At 39.1% G+C, this 19,689-nt stretch overlaps 1 non-coding gene across 1 annotated transcript; it reads left to right on the top strand.

Moving 5' to 3' along the window:
- Positions 1-19,579: 19,579 nt before the first annotated feature.
- LOC141675428 (small nucleolar RNA R71) lies at positions 19,580-19,689 on the top strand. Its single transcript, XR_012556081.1, has one exon. It is a non-coding gene; the product is annotated as a small nucleolar RNA R71 (small nucleolar RNA).

Below are 19,689 nucleotides of genomic sequence, written 5' to 3'. Positions count from 1 at the left end.
TGGCATCTGCGATGAACACCTCGAAGGAAAGAATCTGGCTCTTAAAATCATCACACAGGGACTGTACCGGCCCACAATCCGCAAAGATTATGAGGAATATGTTAGAAAATGTCAAGCATTTAGCTACATGGGAATGTAAGCCATCGACCCACGACTGAGCTCAACTCGATACTCGCTTTATGCCCCTTTTTCCAGTGGGGGATAGATATTGTAGGGCCCTTTCTGAAGTCCAAAAATCAGTACCAATACATCGTGGTCGCAGTGGATTACGCAACCAAATGGGTTGAGGCGAAGCCCCTTTCTAAGATCAAAGAGAAAGAGATGATCGAGTTCTTTATGGGATATTTCGTGTTTTGGTTTGGAGTCCCAAGGATATTAGTTTCCGATAATGGCACACAGTTTGTGGGTGCTCAATTTGGGAAAGCCCTAGAGGAACTAAAAATTCAACACATCAAAGCCTCAGTCGCATACCCGCAGGACAATAGGCTCACAAAAGTAACAAATAGAACTATCTTACAAGGCCTAAAGAAAAGAGTTGAAGAAATCCCCCGCTGCTGGGTCGATGAACTCCCGAATGTACTATGGTCCTACAGGACGACACCTTGAAGCGCAGTAGGCGAAACTCCGTTCCGTCTCGCATATGGGGTTGATGTTATTCTACCAGTCGAAGTAAGCTTAATCCTCTCGCGTGTCAAGATATTCGATCCTTCCCTGGCTCTCGAAGGCATACGCTTTCACAATGACTTATTTAAAGAAACAAGAGAAGAATCTCGACTCCAAATGATCGCACAGCAGAAAAAATACGGCCAAATAATTCAACAAAAAAGTCAAAGCCGAGAGCCTTAAGGTCGATGACCTTGTACTTCGAGACTCTGCTTCATCGCAACCCACTATATCGGGAAATTTCAAACCAACATGGGAAGACCTGTATCGGGTGTTGAAGGTAGTTAGCGCGGGGACTTATGAGCTCGCACATCTCGATGGTCAACCAATCAAAAATGCCTGGAACAGTATTCATCTTAAAAAATTCTATCAATAATTTACTTCTATATGTAATGTTCAAAGCTCTTCTAAGATAATGATCAACCCTCGATGTAATGAGGGTCGTTATATGACCCCATCGAGGGATATTTTAATTTATGACTATTCAAGATTCTAAAACATTTCAAAATTTTTCCAAACATGCTGATCACGGTAACCAAATAATTATAATATTCCGGTTAAAGTATAAAACGGGTTGCCCATCCAAGTAAAAGCTCAACTACTATGAGAAACTCAACAACGTGGCATTGATCATATAGACAAAAATATTACAACATTCGTGTAGCAGAGAAACACATTTCTACAAGGATTTCATAAACACAAGTCTTTGATACAGCAAAGACGAAGATACTGAAACTGTAATCAAACTAAAAAAAGATAGATTGAATGAAAAGGAAAGAAACACAAAGTGTAATTAGAAACCCTAGCACCTCATCCAATATTCAGCTGATAGTAAAATTAAAATCCCAAACACTTAAGATAATTCTTAAGTACTAACATGACATGTCTCTCAATATGTTACAAAAAGTAACAATTTTATACACACATTTCCCAAACATTATCATTTTTCAATATAATTAAAAGATAAATTTTTAAAAGAACAGATACATTAAGAATGATAAGCGTCGCCAGAAATTACCCACCACTGTAAAAACACAATCTAGAAAATAACCACCTAGATCAAGTAGCAAGGAAACAAGTTCAAATTCACCAACGAAATAAAAATTACAAATATCACGGGGCATTCCTCACCTTCAGATACCTCCTTCATCGGCTTGGTCACCATCAATCGGGTACTCAGGTTGTGAGGCCGCAAAATATCGAATGTAGTCTTGAAAACAATGACCCTCGACATTGAGCTCGGCGTCAACAAACCGCTGGAAGCAGCGGCCATAACCATCCCCGAGAGCCGACACAATATCTTCTACGCTCTTTTCAACATCGACCTTAAGCTTCACATTCTCATCAACAATAGCCTTGTAGGAGTCGTTAATCCCCTCTAACTGACGACCCAAGCCTTCATATTCCACCTTCCATGCATCTCTATCCTTCTCTGCATCTCGAAGCTTATTCTCGAGCTCTTTAACTTTTTTAGCCATAGTTTTCTCAGAAGATTCCAACTCTCCAACACTCTTAGACAACATGACATTCTTGTTAAAAAGTCACATGCGTGCCTATTGGCCTCGGTGAAACTTGCCTTCAACCATTTTCTCTCCTCTTTTAGCGCCGATACCTCAGACTCCAACTTAACCTGAACCTCATTCCCGACATCATCCTTGTACTCTTCCAGCACATGCATAAAATCAGCAAGAAACTATACAAACATGCAAAAAGAAGGCCATCAATAACAATATAATTAGACCATAAAAAACAACAACAACAACGAAAGCAACAAAATATCAAAAAGGAAATAACAGGATAGTATTTTACCCGGCCTATTCGTCCTTTACATTGATCCATGAGCTCATCCCGATGTCTCCCCTCATAAGCCACTGCATCTTGAGGAAAGTTAGAAATCTTGAAAGCATGAAGCGAAACCGTCAAACCACCTATCCAATGCTCAGAGGGTTGAAGCTTGACATGAGCTGACTCCCTCCAAGCCCGGGGGTCGACGGTGTTAGACATAAGAATCCAGTTCCCAACAAGTGTAACAGTTTTATTCACTCCCGTGAGATCCGCTTCAGTTTTACCAGCATTGTTTTTCTCCATATCAATATGGTGACGCTTGCATGGATGTTCAACCAGAGGAGCAACATCTACAACCACTTTCCCGGCATCCTCCATAACCTTCTCACCGCGATCGTCCAGAAGTTCGATGGAAACCGAACGATTTTGCTTCGACGAACCGGCCCTGCCAGCATCAAAAACACCTCCCGATGCCCTCTTCACCAACAGAAGCATTGCCTTATCCATCTCCCCGCAAACCCCGCTGTTCAGAATGTTCTTAAGTGAAGCCCCGACTACTGCAAAAAAGATAAGAAGGAAGCAAGGGAATTAGCCAACTTATATAATAAAAAAAACTCGAAAACAACGAGCAAAGTGGAGTTAAATTGAAAAAAAATTAATAATAAAATATATATATATATAAAGTCAGAACACAAGACACGATATTCAAAAAAGATCAACATCCGCCTCCCTTACAATCATGCATCTCCAAGAAGTGCTGATCTTTCAACCACAAATGAGTATATATAGATCTATCCCTATGAAACTCATTTAGATACTCCCTGTCATACTTATCCAGACCATTTAAATAGTCAATGGTAGCCTGATTGATCTTCTTACAAGGCCTCACAAATTCCAGGTCCGGACCCCCGATGTACAACCACTTAGCATGATAACCGGAGTTCGACGACCGACGACAAACTATCTTCATCCTCTTATGCCGAGTATCAAAATAGACTTGACCCTCATGATATCAGACCCCATATATCGAGAAAAACAGCTTAAAGCCACCGACTTGAGCCACGGAATTAGGGGCCAGCTGATCAACCCCACAGCTTATCGCCTCGTACATCGTCAAAAGAAACGGGTGCATGGGCAACCTTAGTCCAAAGTGAAACAGCAACATCAGAATACCATGCATACCATACTCTGACATCATCCAGACACGCTCTTCAACTATCGGAACCCGATACCTATACCCATTCGCTAGATCGATATATGCCTTTAACTTTTTCAGCGGAACTTCCTTGTTTATATAGTGACTAAGATAATTAAGACTGGACTTATCTAAAAATTCCTCCCGGCCAAGATGATAACTATCCTCTACAACAGGGCTCCTAAAGGCCAAGGTTCGAGGACTCATCGGAGTAGAAGCTAGTCCCTCGACTGGAACACTCGCCAACAGCTCATCTTCATCCAAAAAATTGAAGGATTGACATTGTGCAAGATCGGTTGGAATCTCCAAATGGTTCAAATCCCACAAAGATTCTCGGTCTCCCTCCTCGAGGGGCCTTTTCTCGGGATTTCAATTGGACACGGTTCTAATGGAAGAGGAAGAACTAGCTACATCCACATCCATGATTGTTTATAAAAAGAAGAAATATTTACCACAACAACCACAAAGAACAAAAGGAAAAAAGGACACAACAACAAATCGCAAAGCTTAAGACTTAACAGAAAAGAGAAAGACTTATAGAGATAAGGAGGAAGTGAAATGGCAGCAAAAATCCAGGCCAGCGGCGGTTATGTAGTAAACTTCAGGGAAGCCGAACGGTTGCACACTCTCCCGATAACAAAAAACCTCTTAAAAAGAAATTAGTATATATGTGAAGAATATATATAGGTTTGCAAAAAAAAGGCGGGGAAGAGAAAATAATAACACACCTACACTAAATTCGCCTACTTTATTTTTTATTTGAAATTTTTGTCATCTTTTGTCTTTACCCCTGCATATATATTTATTTATTTATTTCCCTCTGTTCTTTATTTTTGTAGTGTCCCCATATTACTGTCCTTAATTTTCTAATTTCAGGGTTGAAAGCACCCAAAACCAAATCTAAAGATATTGCTCAAACTAGAGGAGGGACAAATGTTGGACCTCGGACTAAGGACTTGGAATAAAGAGCAAGGACCCAAGAAGATTTAGAGGAATAATTATGTAACATTTGATAGAGGCCCAAGAGGCCCATTTATAATAGATAGCCCATTTAGGATTCCCTATAAATATAAAGGATCAACCTCATTTGAAGAGGTTGTCTAATTGAATAAAGAAAAGATCTCCTTAAAGATTAGTCTTGAATATTAAATAATATATATGAGGCTTGTCGCATTGCCTTGTCCTTCATCTGTTCTTGAGGCTGAGAGTATTGGGGTGCCTGAGGCAATACCCAGGGTGATGTATAAAGATGCTACAATGATTATAGTTGAAACTGACTCTCTCTTAATGGCTCGAGCAATGCATGGAAAAAATGAGTATCTTCTAGAAATTGGTCCTGTGATGGACCGGTGCAAGATGCCATTGCGGTTGATGCAAGTCAGAGTCTCTCATGTTAGGAAAAAAGCCAACAAGGTGGCTCATAGTCTAGCTAGAATGCCTTGTTCAATTGGTTGCTCCAATATTGTTACATCTCCTCCTACTCATTTGGTGGAGAATATCATTAATGAAGAAGTTTTATTTTCAAAAAAAATACTCCCTCTGTCCCAACCATCTGTTTACATTTAGTTGGGCATGGAGGTTAAGAATAACGATAAAGTAGTGCTGGAAAGTTAAAAAAGTGAGGAAAATAGTGGGACCAATTAATATTTTATGTGTAAAATGGGTACACTGGAGGTAAGTAGTTGATGAGTTTACTTTTTTATATTATAAAAACTTTATTACTTTTGGAAAAATTTAAAATGTAAAGAATTGGAAGGGACATCCCAAAAAGGAAAGTGTAAAGAAATTGTTAGGACAGAGAGAGAGAGTAAGTAATTTATGACTTAAAATAAATAAGTGATTTATAAGTGATAAGCGGATGAATACTTAAAAGACCCTTACTTTCTATTAGTCACTCCGGTTTGGGCAAATATGATAAGTCAGCTTAATGACTTATAAGCCCGCAATAACTTATCGTTGAGTGTTTGTCGACCCAACTTATAAGTTGAATTTACAATTTAAAAGTTCATAAGTTGAATGTTAGTATCGACGTACTTTTTCAACTTATTTTTGATTTTTTGCTTTTTATTAATTTTAGTTTTAAAAATATTTTTTAAATGTTAATCTAACTTAAAATATAAGAATTAAGATAATTATATTTAAAAATCATTTATTTTAGTCCATTTAAGTAAAAAGAATTCTGAATTATAGGTAAAATTATTCAAACGCTTATATAACTGATAAGCATTCATCAACTTATCAATTATAAGTCACTTATTCAGTTTAAGTCATAAGCTACTTATTTTAAAATTATCCAAACGGGCTAATAATTTTATTTATAAGTCAAATTTTTTTTACTTAAATGAATTAAAATAAATATTTTTTTTAAATATAATTTTCTTAACTCGTACATTTTAGATTACATTAACATTAAGAAACATATATTTTAAAGCTAGAGTTAATTAAAAAGCGAAAAATCAAAATAAGTTGAGAAAAAGTACGTCATTACTAACATTCAATTTATTAGCTTATAAGTTGTAAATTCGACTTATAAATTGGGTCGACAAATACTCGTCGATAAGTACTTACGGCTTATAAATTAATAAGCCCCTTAGAGCATCTCCAATGCTACAATACTCTTAGCTAAGTCTATGTAGCATGGCATAAATATAATTATAAAGATTTTTGTAAAAATATAATGCACTCCAATGGTCTAAACCCCTTAACTAAATTTTTAGCCAACCACATGATTTTGACCATATATGTTAAATCTCTGCAGACATGTAACACTCCGCTAAATCATCTGTTACCATACTAAAATAAAAAACATTATGTTTATAACATATTGAAATGATATAACATGTTAATTTTTTATAGGGTTAATTATCAAGTTGACCACTATATAATTAACAAAGTTTCAAATTTACCACCAATAAATTCGGGGTCTCAGATTGGCCACTTTCAAGTAGGTGGGTCTCAAATTGGCCACTTTTCAAGTCGGTCATAAGCTAGCGACATATCAAAATTATCACCGAAAGTTAGTATTTTTGTATGAAAATGGCCAATTTGAGACCTCGAATTAATCGATGGTAAATTTGATATTTCGCTAGTTATATAGTGGTAAATTTGATACTTAACCCTTTTAAAATATAGCCAACCATTATAGTCAACTCCGCTGAAACAAAGTGTTTTATAGGTTCACTAAATTTTAGATAATCAGTATTTTATATTCTTTAGCCAATCATTTTAGCCAACAAGCATTGGAGATGCTCTTATAAGGGGTTGGCCAAAGAGGCTGGTATACAGAACTTGGAAAAGGTGATCGTGTATAATAAGGGGGCCATTCGATTTCATTATATTCTTTATGGTATTTGTCTTGTTTGATTACTCCTCAATACATAATGCAGCAGAGAAAAAGATAGAATTTGAATTTTATATAAGTGTTTACTTATAGATGCAGTCATGTTCAATAAGTCCGGCTCTTAGCAACCCTGTTGGGTGTTCCTAGTAATGGATGTATCAATTTGCTGATAAAATCTATCGTTATATGGATGTTACAAAACTTTTTTATTTTTATCATGTATCCTATATATTTTGATTCTTTGTTACAACACCTAATTGCATTTACACCATCTCCATTATAGTATATTTACTAAATTTCTCTAACTTCATTACTACGTAAAAAATTTATTTTCTTCAACAAAGAATGAATGAATGATTATTTACAAAAGAAAATATAGATAAAACATTTACTACATTAAGATTAGTTCAACTCTAGAATGATATAGAGTGCAGGTCTCCATGAAGAATAATGTCAGCTCAGTTTTCACTGATGTGGCTCTGGAAATGCCCCTTCTCTTCGTAGCATTTCTGCGTTTTTCCAAATACAACGATAACGATAGAATAGATGGTATTTCAGAAGACTTGCCTGCATTTGCTCTTATGGCTTCTGATTACACATTTTTATTATATATTACTACTGTAATATTTTAATTAGCTAGTACTTTATTTCCATTTTAAGCTTATTTTTGCCCTGACCAAATGCTTGCATAGCTTTCCCTTATAAAATAATTTCCGCGCGATTCACTATGATCCTACTGACTGAATTGTGATAACATATCGCAATATTCTGACTTGTGGTCCAATTTTTTTTAAGGAAAATCTCGAAAAATATTTTTTAATACATGCACAATCAGAAACACCGCAAAATCAAGCGTTAAAAGGGAAATAACGTACTAACTACTTAAAACATTACACCAATAATATAAAATAAAAATATGTAATCAGCTTCCAGAACTTTTTCTAAATTTTCTTTCTTAACTAAAATCTTTTGTGATGCACTCGAATGCTACAGGACCACTAAAGACATATTTCAGAAGAAAGCAGAGGGCAAGAAAGTAATTGGAGCAGATTTAACAAAGGGCAATGATATTTAAAATAAAGGGTCGACAACCGGTCAGGTCAAAGGGTGAATCAGTCATTACAAGTCAAGGGAAAATAATATGTAATTGGGAAATAGAGACGGGGGTTATTATCTAATATGTGTGTAGTCTAATCAGTCATGGAGAGACGGGCCTCTCGAATGTCCCGATGCATATTAAGCTTGGTTGAGTAGAGTTCAGTAGATTTAATCGTTCATCTAGTCTTGTGAGTTTATAGTTTATCGTAGAGTATTACAAATTTGGTATCAGAGCAACACGATCTAATGGGGCCGCCCATGGTTGCTCAACGGGTGGATTTTAATTAAGGAGAAGATGGCGGAGATGGAAGAATCACTGAAAGGTATGGTCACGAATACTATCGAGAAAGCTATGAAAGCTATGCGTCACTCTCTGACACAGGTTTTGATGGAGGGTCAAACCTTGGCGACTAAGAAGATGGGGGCAGATTTTGAAGTTTTAACAGGCCGGTTGGAAGGGAGGGTGAATAGGAGTAGGGAGTATCACGAAACCTTAACTAATACAATGCGTAGTTACCAACTTAAATTTCGGTCGGTAATGAAGTCAAGGCTAACGGGATTTTAATCAAAACAAGTTCTGCAACAAGATAAGGCTGAAAGTAGTGTCAATCATGCCGATATGTTATTCTCCAGTCCTAAGTCGGCGTTATGTGGGTTGAGCGATGAGAGCAAGGGTTACGAGAATAAAGGGTTTGGAGGATGAAATTGGGTTGGGGAAAACTCTGATGGTGGGGGAGGTGTTTGTGGACCAGGTGTTGGCCATAGCAATTGGAGGTATAGAAAGCTCGATATGCCGATTTTTGATGGGTCTGATCCATATCGGTGGATACTACATGTAGAGATGTATTTTGGATTTTACCGTTTAACTGAGGATGAGATGTTGGAGGTAGATGTGGTTGCTATGAAGGGGGATGCGTTATGCTAATTTCAATGGGAAAATAAACGATACCTCATTAGGCGCTGGACAGATCTAAAAGGGTTTGTACTTCGTCAATTTCATTCAGTTTATGGAGGGTCACTCTACGAATAGTGGTTGTCTACAGTCCAGACCTCAATAGTGCAAGAGTATCATCGATGTTTTATAGAGACAGCTACCCCCTCGATCGAGTTTCAGAGGATATGCTAATGGGGCATTTCTTAAATGGACTAAAAGAGGAGATTAAGGCAGAGGTTCACTTAATGGGTCCCATTTTGTTGGAGCAAGCAATGGAACAAGCTGTTAGAATAGAAGAAAAGCGTCATCTGACTAGCCAGCGTAGAGCAAATTTAAGTACCAGCAGGTTTGGAAATTACTCCATCTATAGTAAGAGCACCCCACTATTGGGCCGTAATCCTTAGCCCCTCCTACAAGCCCACCTTTGTCTCGAAACTGGGGGAGTAGTTTGACAGAGTTGCAAGCATCAGTACAGTCACCTACGAACCAGCCTAATAATGATATCAAGAGGTTAATGGAGAGTGAATTGCAAGAGAAGAGAGCCAAAGGGTTTTGTTACCATTATGACGCAAAATGGGCTATTAGGCACTGGCGCAAAAAGAAAGCGCTTGGTGTGATGCTTATTGTAGAGGAAGATGAAGAAACGAAAGGAGATGATAGTGATGTAAAAGTCTCGCCAACCGAAGAAGTAATAGCAGAGGTATCTCTAAACTCAGTGGTTGGAATTTCTAATCCGAAAACTATGAAGTTAAAGGGTTTAATTGGTTGCAAGGAAATTATTATAATGATCGACCCCGGCGTAACTCATAATTATATTTCCTTAAGTACTGTTGCCGAGGCTGGGGATCGGGTACAAAGTTTAATTGGTTTTGGTGTATCTCTTGGTAATGGTGAAGCAGTTAAAGGTAAGGGAGTGTGTAAGGGGGTTACTTTACAACTGGATGGGGGTTTGGAAGTAATAGAGGATTTTTTTCCATTTAAACTTGGGAGTTCAGAGGTGATATTGGGGATTGCGTGGTTGGAAAAATAAAGAATGGTGTTAACTGATTGGAAGTCTCAGGTAATGAAGTTTAAACTTAAAAGGGAACCAGTTACATTAGTAGGCGATCCTAGTCTGGTACATTCACAAATTTCATTAAAATCTATGAGGTAAACTCTGAGAAAACATGGTTGTGAATTTTGGGTGGAGTGTAACTCTGATGAAGAAACTACAGGGCTGAAACATACATCAAAAAAAGGATCAAGGGGCTGAAGTACCTGAATTTGTATCCGAAGTTCTAAAACAGTATGACCAGATTTTTGAACTGCTAGTAGGCTTACCACCGTCTAGAAACCATGAACATGTTATTACAATGAAGAAGGGTAGTGATCCAATAAGTGTTAGGCCATACCGATACCCTCAAAATCACAAAGAATAAATTGAATGATTCATTACCGAAATGTTAGCTGCTGGAATCATTAAACCGTCAACAAGCCCATTTTTCATCCTTGTTCTATTGGTCAAAAAGAAGGACGGATCTGTTAGGGCAGAAAACATGCGCTAATAATACACGCAAGTATACGCGTTCGCAAGTAATATAGAATACTTTCTAGTTTGTTCCCACAGAGATTCGGACTAATTATGCTCAATTAACACTTACTCACCAATGTATGATTACTTCTCAATGTTAAGACAATAATACATAAAATTGGTTAACTAATTATTAACTAGAATTAACTACGAGAATTAAATACTTAACAGACACTTGAATTAACAATATTAAACACACATGAGATCATAACTTCATTACTACTTCCTTCAATAGTTATTGTTATTATCCTTAGCATGTAATGGTGATGATATTAATTGAACAACACTAAACTGATAAAAGCCAACTTTCATTGTACCAATACCATTCTACCAAACATCCACAATTAAGATAGAAGTTGAATAGTCATCAATTATGTTGAGACCCTATATGTCTACAGAATTTGACAACATAACGATTTAAGCACAAGTTATTCCTTATGATTACACAGGGCAAGTAAAACGGTTAGAGTTACCCACTAATCATGCATACACATACATGAACCTATGCTAGCATGGCAAGTTCTAAATCCCAATATCCACCGTCACTTCACAAGAGATTAACGCCCTATCTTATATGTTCGTGATGCACATAAGACGAATAAGCACAACCAATACTAGATATCATACAATCATCACACACTATAGTATTAAACAACTAACTAAAGAATTCCATAGCAAATCCCTTACGACCCCATAATCACGATTAGCCCATGATTGAACTCATCGTCATCATGGATTCATATGAAAACATTATAATAACACACAAGAATAATTAATAAAACTACTTATATTAAACCAGAGTACGTCACAAGAGTAAATAGGTTTAAAGTAAAGAAAACTAGCATCCACTATTACAACGAATAAAAGAATCACAAGAAACTATGCTTCCCCTTCGTTGCGGTGTGCTAAAATGGTCTTCTTCCTTATCTCCTTGCTCCTCGATTAATACCACGATTCAACACATGTGAAATGTCTCTGAAAACTACTTATATAGAAGCCCCACAAAACCCAGCAATCTAAAAAGTCAGAAGTCCAGCAGAACAAGAACTCTAAAAATCATATTTTTAATTCGCGCCCCTGAGCGGCCGCCCAGCAATCCTGAGCGGCCGCCCAGCCAGGCTGAGCGGGCGCCCAGCACCTTTCTGGAAAATTAATTATTTTGCTCATGTTCTTTGCTGCATTCTGCTCCTAACTTCCCACTTGCAATGCCAAGCACATACTAAGGCTTATTCTTGATAAAATCTCCCCACAGATGCAAGTAATACCCTGAAATGCACAATCACTAGAAAAACGCATCAAATACACAAAATACTTGATTTCAAGACATCAATTTAAGCCATTATAAGACGTTCTAAGTGGTATAAAATGCCACTTATCACACCCCCAAACTTAAATCGATGTTTGTCCTCAAGCGTCACAGACTAAAAAATAAAACAAAAATATGCATGAATGCAATCTATATGAAATACAGCGATCCCCCTTACTACGACCAAACCAACCAACTTATGACATCTCAACAAATGCAATTAGGCGAATAAAGATCAATCAAATCATGCAAACTAACATACAACCAGAAACGTGGTGTTTGCGGATACTTAACAGATATGCTTCGAAACTAGATCAATTATCATAACTCGACTATCCTCAAGGAAATCACATGATTATATAAAGAATAAATTCTAGGCACAAAATGACTTAAACACTTCAAGATTACTGGAGCTTATTGTGGAATCATGCTTTTTATTCAACACAACAACAATGCTTATTTGACCGTGCAATGAGTGAGGTCCACAAAAGACTTATACAATGGCATCCATTTAGCGAGCGTTAGGTTAGCGGATCCCAGACTATAAAAGCCTTAGGTCACTAGGCACAAAGTCTCCTAAGAACTTAATAACTCGAATACCAAAGAGCCCACTCGTGATCAATTATGCATTAATTATTTACATTTTTTTATTTTCTTTATTCTTCTTTTTTTCTTTCTATTTTTTTCTCCTTTTTTCTCTTTTTTTTCAAATTTCTGAGCAAGTGCGTTTCGCTCCATCTTTCTCAACCCTAGACTACTCGCATAAAAATATGAGCCGGCTACTAGCCATTTGACGCCTAGCCATAATTAGCAATGAATTCCAATTTTTACTCCAATGTTTTCTTTTCATGCCTTTTATCATTAAGAACCTATTATAAATTCTAAGCATAATCAATAGATTAACCTTAAAAACCATCAAACCATGACAACAATCTAGTCCTTAAGCATACTCTAAGACTTAGTGAAATTACAAGTGTTTCTAGCATGCATGTCAACCTACAAGACTCAACATCACTCTAACGCTATCACTATACTCGCATCAATATCACAAATCAATTGGTAAAGCAACGCAAAAGGGATCATGGTAAATGCATGAGCTAAATGACATGATAAATAAAGTTATAAAAAAACTATATGGCAAAAATATGCAATTATATGAACTAAACTATCATGAATATGTAACTATATGACACACACATAAAAATATTCCTTAACTACCACCCCCAAACTTAAAATCTTCAATGTCCCCAGTGAAGGTAGTAGAAAGGAACTCAGGGTATACCTACTCGGAGAAATCATCATCATCACCCTCGGAGGGTGGAGTATCGGGAGGCGGATAAGCAGAGTCCTCACCAAAAACAGGCCACTGGATGTAAGCTCCAAGACCTCTAAAAGTAGTCCCAAGTGCAAGGGTGAGCTCCTGAGCAAACCTACTCTGCGTCTCGTATATAGCATCCATCCTCCTCGACAGCCTCCTATACTGGGCATCAGCCATCCCAGCACCCTCCTGAGCTCTAGTAGAGCCTACCTCATCATGCCCTGGCCTAGCCATGGTAGCACCAGCTGTTGGACGTCCTCCTGGAAGACGATAACCCAGCCCATGCTCCTCGCGCTCTCCACCCGTCCACTCCTGCATCGCATTCAGAGTCCCTGAATCAATAGGAGCGGTCGACATCTGCAACTGTTCGTGAGAAGGCCAATGAACTCCCACTGCTCGGCATAGATTCGTGATAATAGATGCATAAGGGATGTTCATGTGCTTCGCTTCCCTCAAAAACTTTAGAATTCCTTGGTAGATGAACTCACCAAGGTCCACATAATACTCCTCATTCAAAATACCCCATAACAACCTTGCTCGCTCAACTGTAACCTCATGTGCATGTGAAGTAGGCAGAATATTAGCACAAATAAAGGCATTCCATGCACGGGCATACCTGTTCATCGCAATCGCCGGAAAAGAATGATACTCATTAGTCCCGGTCTTGAACTTCCAAACCGTGCCCGGTTGACAGAGAGTAGCACAAATCAAATCCAAATCAAACTCCTCAGAGGGCTTCTCATTCCAATTCTCCTTCGTGGGCTTCCGATGTCGTTGCCCAATCACACGGTGAATCGCCTCAGGATGATAATCCACCGTTAGCCCACGTACAACAGAAAACCCTTTCTTTTCAGCCTTTGCGTTCGCATAGAACTCGCGAACCACGCTCATCGGAACCGCCTCCAGCGACTCACAAAAAGAAATCCAACCCTTTTCAGCAATCATCGGCAACAACTCACCATCCCTCCCCGATGGTAAGAATCCCCTCTCCTTCAAAATCGGCTTACCGAGAAGCCTAGTATACTCCTCCTCAGCAGCCCTATCAAACAAACGAGGTCTCGCAGCAGTACCCCTCGAAGAATCAGTGGTAGGCATAGTGCTGCTGCTATCAATAGTTCGGGCTCTCTTGGGTGCCATTGAAACTGAGAAAAAGTGTTTAAGATTTGTGTTTTTGAATATGGGAGAGAGTTTTAAGGTTGAAAGTGTATGGGGGAGTATATGGAATAGCTGTATGTATATATAGGGTAAAGATTATGGTTAAAATTTGATTAGGAGTGGGGTTGAGGGTTAAAAATGTGGGTTTATGGGAAAAGGATTCGTGGGTAGTGGGTTGTATTTTTATTTTTTGTGTTTTCTGATTTTTTGGATTTTATAAGGCTAAAAAAATTCAGGAATTCGGAGGCTGAGCGGCCGCTCAGCAAAGCTGCGCGGGCGCCCAGCATCTTGAGCGGCCGCCCAGCAGAGCTGAGCGGGCGCCCAGATGGTGACTGGAAAAAAAAATTTCTTGCCCTTTTTTTCTGATTTTTTTGTGTTTTTGATAGGTTACTGATTTCTAAGGGTTCCTATAACAACAAATCTGGGGCTGCCTCCCAAAAAGCGCTTCTTTTACATCATTAGCTTGACATAGCGTACCTTGCTCAAGTTGACAATAAAATGGCACTAACCACTTCCCGGTTTGCCGTGTCCCCATAGTAATGCTTCAAACGCTAACCATTAACCTTGAATGCTTGGCCCCGATCATTCTCAAAAATCTCCACCGCTCCATGTGGACACAGTTTTGACAATAAAAGGTCCAGACCACCTTGATTTCAACTTTCCAGGAAAAAGTCGGAGACGAGAGTTGAATAAAAGAACTTGCTACCCCGGCACAAATGACTTAGGATATAGCTTCCTGTCGTGCCACCTTTTCACTTTTTCCTTGTACATTTTGTTGTTCTCGTACGCTTGGAGTCGAAATTCATCAAGTTCATTTAACTGAAGCATTCGCTTCTTCCCAACTGCATCTAGATCAAGGTTCAACTTCTTTAATGCCCAATAAGCCTTATGCTCAAGCTCCGCAGGTAAATGACATCCCTTACCATAAACAAGTTGAAACGGGGACATCCCAAGTGGAGTCTTGTATGCTGTTCTATAAGCCCAAACAGCTTCATCGAGCTTTAAAGACCAATTCTTCCTTGACAGACAAACAACTTTCTCTAGAATGCGCTTGATCTCTCTATTAGACACTTCCGCTTGACCATTCGTTTGCGGATGATAGGCAGTAGCAACACGATGATTCACATTATAGCGCTGCATCATAGAAGTGAACTTACGGTTGCAGAAATGCGACCCCTCATCACTTATGATTACTTGTGGCATTCCAAACTTTGTGAAAATCTGCTTATGAAGAAAATTCAACACTACATTTGCATCATTCGTCGGTAGAGGCTTGACTTCTTACCATTTTGAGACATAATCGACTGTCAGCAAGATGTACTGATTATTACAAGACGAGACAAATGGTCCCATAAAATCGATTCCCCAAACATCAAAGACCTCGACTTCAAGCATCACATTTAACGGCATCTTATACTTCCTCGTAAGATTCCCCACTCTTTGGCAACGATCACACCTTAAAACGAACTGATGTGCATCCTTAAACAAAGTAGGCCAAAAAAAACCTGCTTGCAGAATACGAGCTGCTGTCTTTTTACCACCATAATATCCACCATAAACTGTGGAGTGGCAGTCTCGTAATATCCCCTCTGTCTCACAGAATGGGATACATCTCATGATAATCTGGTCAGCTCCTTGTCTAAACAAATACGGTTCATCCCACATATACCACTTTACCTCATGCAGAAACTTCTTCTTTTGAGCTGTATTCATATTAGGAGGCATTATGTTGCTGACAAGATAGTTCACAAAATCTGTGAACCATGGCTCTTCTTCCTGAACTGCGAACAACTGCTCATCCGGAAAAGATTCGTTGATCAATGTCTTATCATGTGAAGTAGAGTCGGGATTCTTCAATCTAGAGAGATGGTCAGCTACTTGATTCTCAGTACCTTTTCGATCCTTGATCTCTAACTCAAATTCCTGTAGCAAGAGCACCCAACGAATAAGTCTAGGCTTCGAATCCTTCTTGGAAACCAAATAACGAATGTCCGCATGATCAGTGAATACTGTCACCTTTGTCCCAAGCAGATAAGATCAAAATTTTTCGAAACCAAAGACTATAGCCAAGAGCTCCTTCTCAGTAGTAGTGCAGTTCATTTGAGCTCCATTTACAGTCTTACTAGCATAGTAGACCACATGAAAAAGATTATTCTTGCGCTGCCCAAGAACTGCTCCCACTGCATAATCACTCGCATCACACATCATCTTAAAAGACTTTGTCCAATCAGGTGCCGTAATAACCGGTGTTGTTATTAAACTCTTCTTGAGAGTCTCAAATGCCGCCAAGCATTCATCATCAAATTTGAAAGGCACATCCTTCTCGTGCAAGTTGCACAACGGCTTAGATATCTTCGAGAAGTCCTTAATGAAACGCCAATAAAAACCCGCATGACCAAGAAAACTACGGATTCCTTTCAGAGAAATAGGGGGTGGAAGATTTTCAATGACTCCCACCTTGGCTTTGTCCACCTCAAGACCCTTGCTAGAGACCTTATGCCCAAGAATAATGCCTTCACGCACCATAAAGTGACATTTTTTCCCAATTGAGCACCAAATTAGTTTCCACACACCTTTTGAGCACCGCACGAAGATTATTCAAACATTCATCATACGAATGTCCAAAGACGGAGGAGTCGTCAATGAACACTTCTACATTATTTCCAATCATATCAGAGAATATAGCCACCATACATCTCTGAAAAGTGGCAGGTGCACCACATAAGCCAAATGAAACTCTGCGAAAAGCGAACGTGCCAAATGGACAAGTGAAGTTAGTCTTTTCTTGATCCTCTGGTGCAATACAAATCTGATTATACCCCGAATAGCCATCCAGAAGACAATAGTACTCATGACCGGCCAACCTGTCAAGCATCTGATCAATAAATGGAAGAGGGAAGTGATCCTTTCTCGTGGCCTTGTTCGACTTTCTGTAATCCATGCATACCCTCCATCATGTGACTGTTCGAGTGGGGATGAGCTCGTTCTTCTCATTTGCTACCACAGTAATACCTCCTTTCTTCGGTACACATTACACGGGGCTCACTCAAGAACTGTCGAAAATAGGATATATGATTCCTGCATTCAGCCACTTCAGAATTTCTTTCTTCACCACTTCTTTCATGATAGGATTAAGTCGTCGTTGTTGCTCAACAGTTGGCTTACTACCTTCTTCTAGCTAAATTTTATGCATGCAGTACGAAGGGTTGATCCCTTTGATATCTGTTATAGTCCATCCAATAATCGATTTGAATTCTCTCAAAATCCTCAAGAGCTTGTCCTCCTCACTACCTGAAAGGTCAGATGCAATAATAATAGGTAAAGTAGATGCATCACCTAAAAAGGCATACCTCAAGTGTTCAGGCAATGGTTTAAGCTCCAAAGTAGGTGCTTCCTCAATAGATGGTTTGAGCTTTCCTTCAGCATTCTTGAGATCAGAAGTACCAAGAGATTCAAATGGCATGTCTAGCTTTCTCCTCCAATGAGAAGCATTTAGATATTGTAGTTGTTCATTGCCATCCTCATCATCACCGTCAAACTTCCCCACTAAGGCTTTCTCTAATGCGTCAGACATTAGCATATGATCAAGTTCTGAAGTTACCGCAGAATCAATCAAATCCACCCTTAAGCACTCCTCATCTTATGTAGGGAATTTCATTGCTTTGAATACATTGAATGTCACATCCTGATCCTGCACCCTCATAGTAAGTTCACCTTTTTGCACATCTAACAGGGTACGGCCTGTAGCCAAGAAAGGTCTTCCCAAGATTATGGGGATCTTCTTATCTTCCTCAAAGTCCAAAATGATAAAGTCTGCAGGGAAGAAGAGCTTATCCACCTTTACTAACACGTCCTCCACTATGCCTCGTGGATATGTAATAGAATGATCAGCCAATTGTAGAGACATGTAGGTGGGCTTTGGATCAGGCAAATTCAACTTTTTGAAGATAGACAACGACATCAGATTGATGTTTGCTCCCAAATCGCACAGGCATTTATCAAAAGACAGCTTGCCAATGATGCAAGGAATGGTGAAGCTACCTGGATCTTTAAGCTTTGGAGGTAATTTCTGTTACAGCACAACACTGCACTCTTCCGTTAGAGCAACGGTCTCAAGGTCATCCAGTTTCACCTTCCTCAAAAGAATACTCTTCATGAATTTCGCATAACTAGGCATTTGCTCCAGAGCCTCAGCGAAAGGTATGTTGATGTGAAGTTTCTTGAACACCTCCAAAAACTTACCGAACTTCTTATCCAGTTTTTGTTGTTACAATCTCTTTGGGAAAGGTGGTGGAGGATAGAGTTGTTTCTCCCCTGTATTACCCTCAGGAAGAGTGTGTTCAACAGTAGTCTTCCTTGGTTCCGCTGCTTTCTCCTTCTGCTTCTCTTCTTTATCACCAACTTCAGCTTTTCCGTCTTTTTCTTTTTCAGCATCAGCAACTTTTCCAGACCTTAAGGTAATAGCCTTGACTTGCTCTTTAGCTTCCATCCTGCCTGGCACTTCAGTATCACTGAGAAGTGTGCCAGGTTGACGATTGAGCCTGCATTGGCTATTTGACCGATTTGATTTTCCAAGGTCTTGATAAAAATAACCTGACTTTTGCACAACAGCTTGAGTTCTTCGAAATCAGCACTAGAAGGGGGAGCAGCACCTCCTCGTTGAGGATATGATTGCCTTTGAGCATACTGCTGTGGTTGCTGGAATCCAGGTGGATTAAACTGTTTACTTACGCCTTGTTAATATGGTTGCTGAATAGCATTCTGAGTATTGCTCCAGCTGAAATTGGGATGATTTCTGTTGTTAGGATGATAAGTAGCTGGCACAAGCTACTGCGGTCGCTGATAGTTGTTCACATACTGAACAGATTCATTAACAAGAGAACACTGATCCGTAGCATGAGAACCTGCACGAAGCTCACAGACCATAGCTATTTGATTGACTTCATAGGTGGCTAAAGAATCGACCTTCATAGACAGCGCTTGGAGCTGCGCTGCAATAGTTGTAGCTGCATCAACTTCCAAAATACCCGCTACCTTCCCAGTCATTATCCTTTGAGTTGTGTTTTGATGCTCATTTGCAGCCATAGTTTCAATAAGATTATAAGCCTCAGTATAGCTTTTGGCCCACAAGGTGCCTCCAGCTGCTGCATCGAGCATGGGCCGAGATTGGGCCCCCAAACCATTATAGAAACCAGTGATCACCATCCAGTCAGGCATACCATGATGTGGACACTTTCTCAACATCTCCTTGTAGCGCTCCCAAGCTTCGCACATAGATTCTTTTGGTTGCTGCGCAAACTGAGTAAGAGCTAATAGCTGCATTCT

Source organism: Apium graveolens, chromosome 7 (genome assembly GCF_009905375.1).
Source record: "Apium graveolens cultivar Ventura chromosome 7, ASM990537v1, whole genome shotgun sequence".
Classification (NCBI taxonomy): domain Eukaryota; kingdom Viridiplantae; phylum Streptophyta; class Magnoliopsida; order Apiales; family Apiaceae; genus Apium; species Apium graveolens.
The sequence above is the reverse complement of the archived record's forward strand: the minus strand, read 5'-3'. Positions and strand labels throughout refer to the sequence as shown.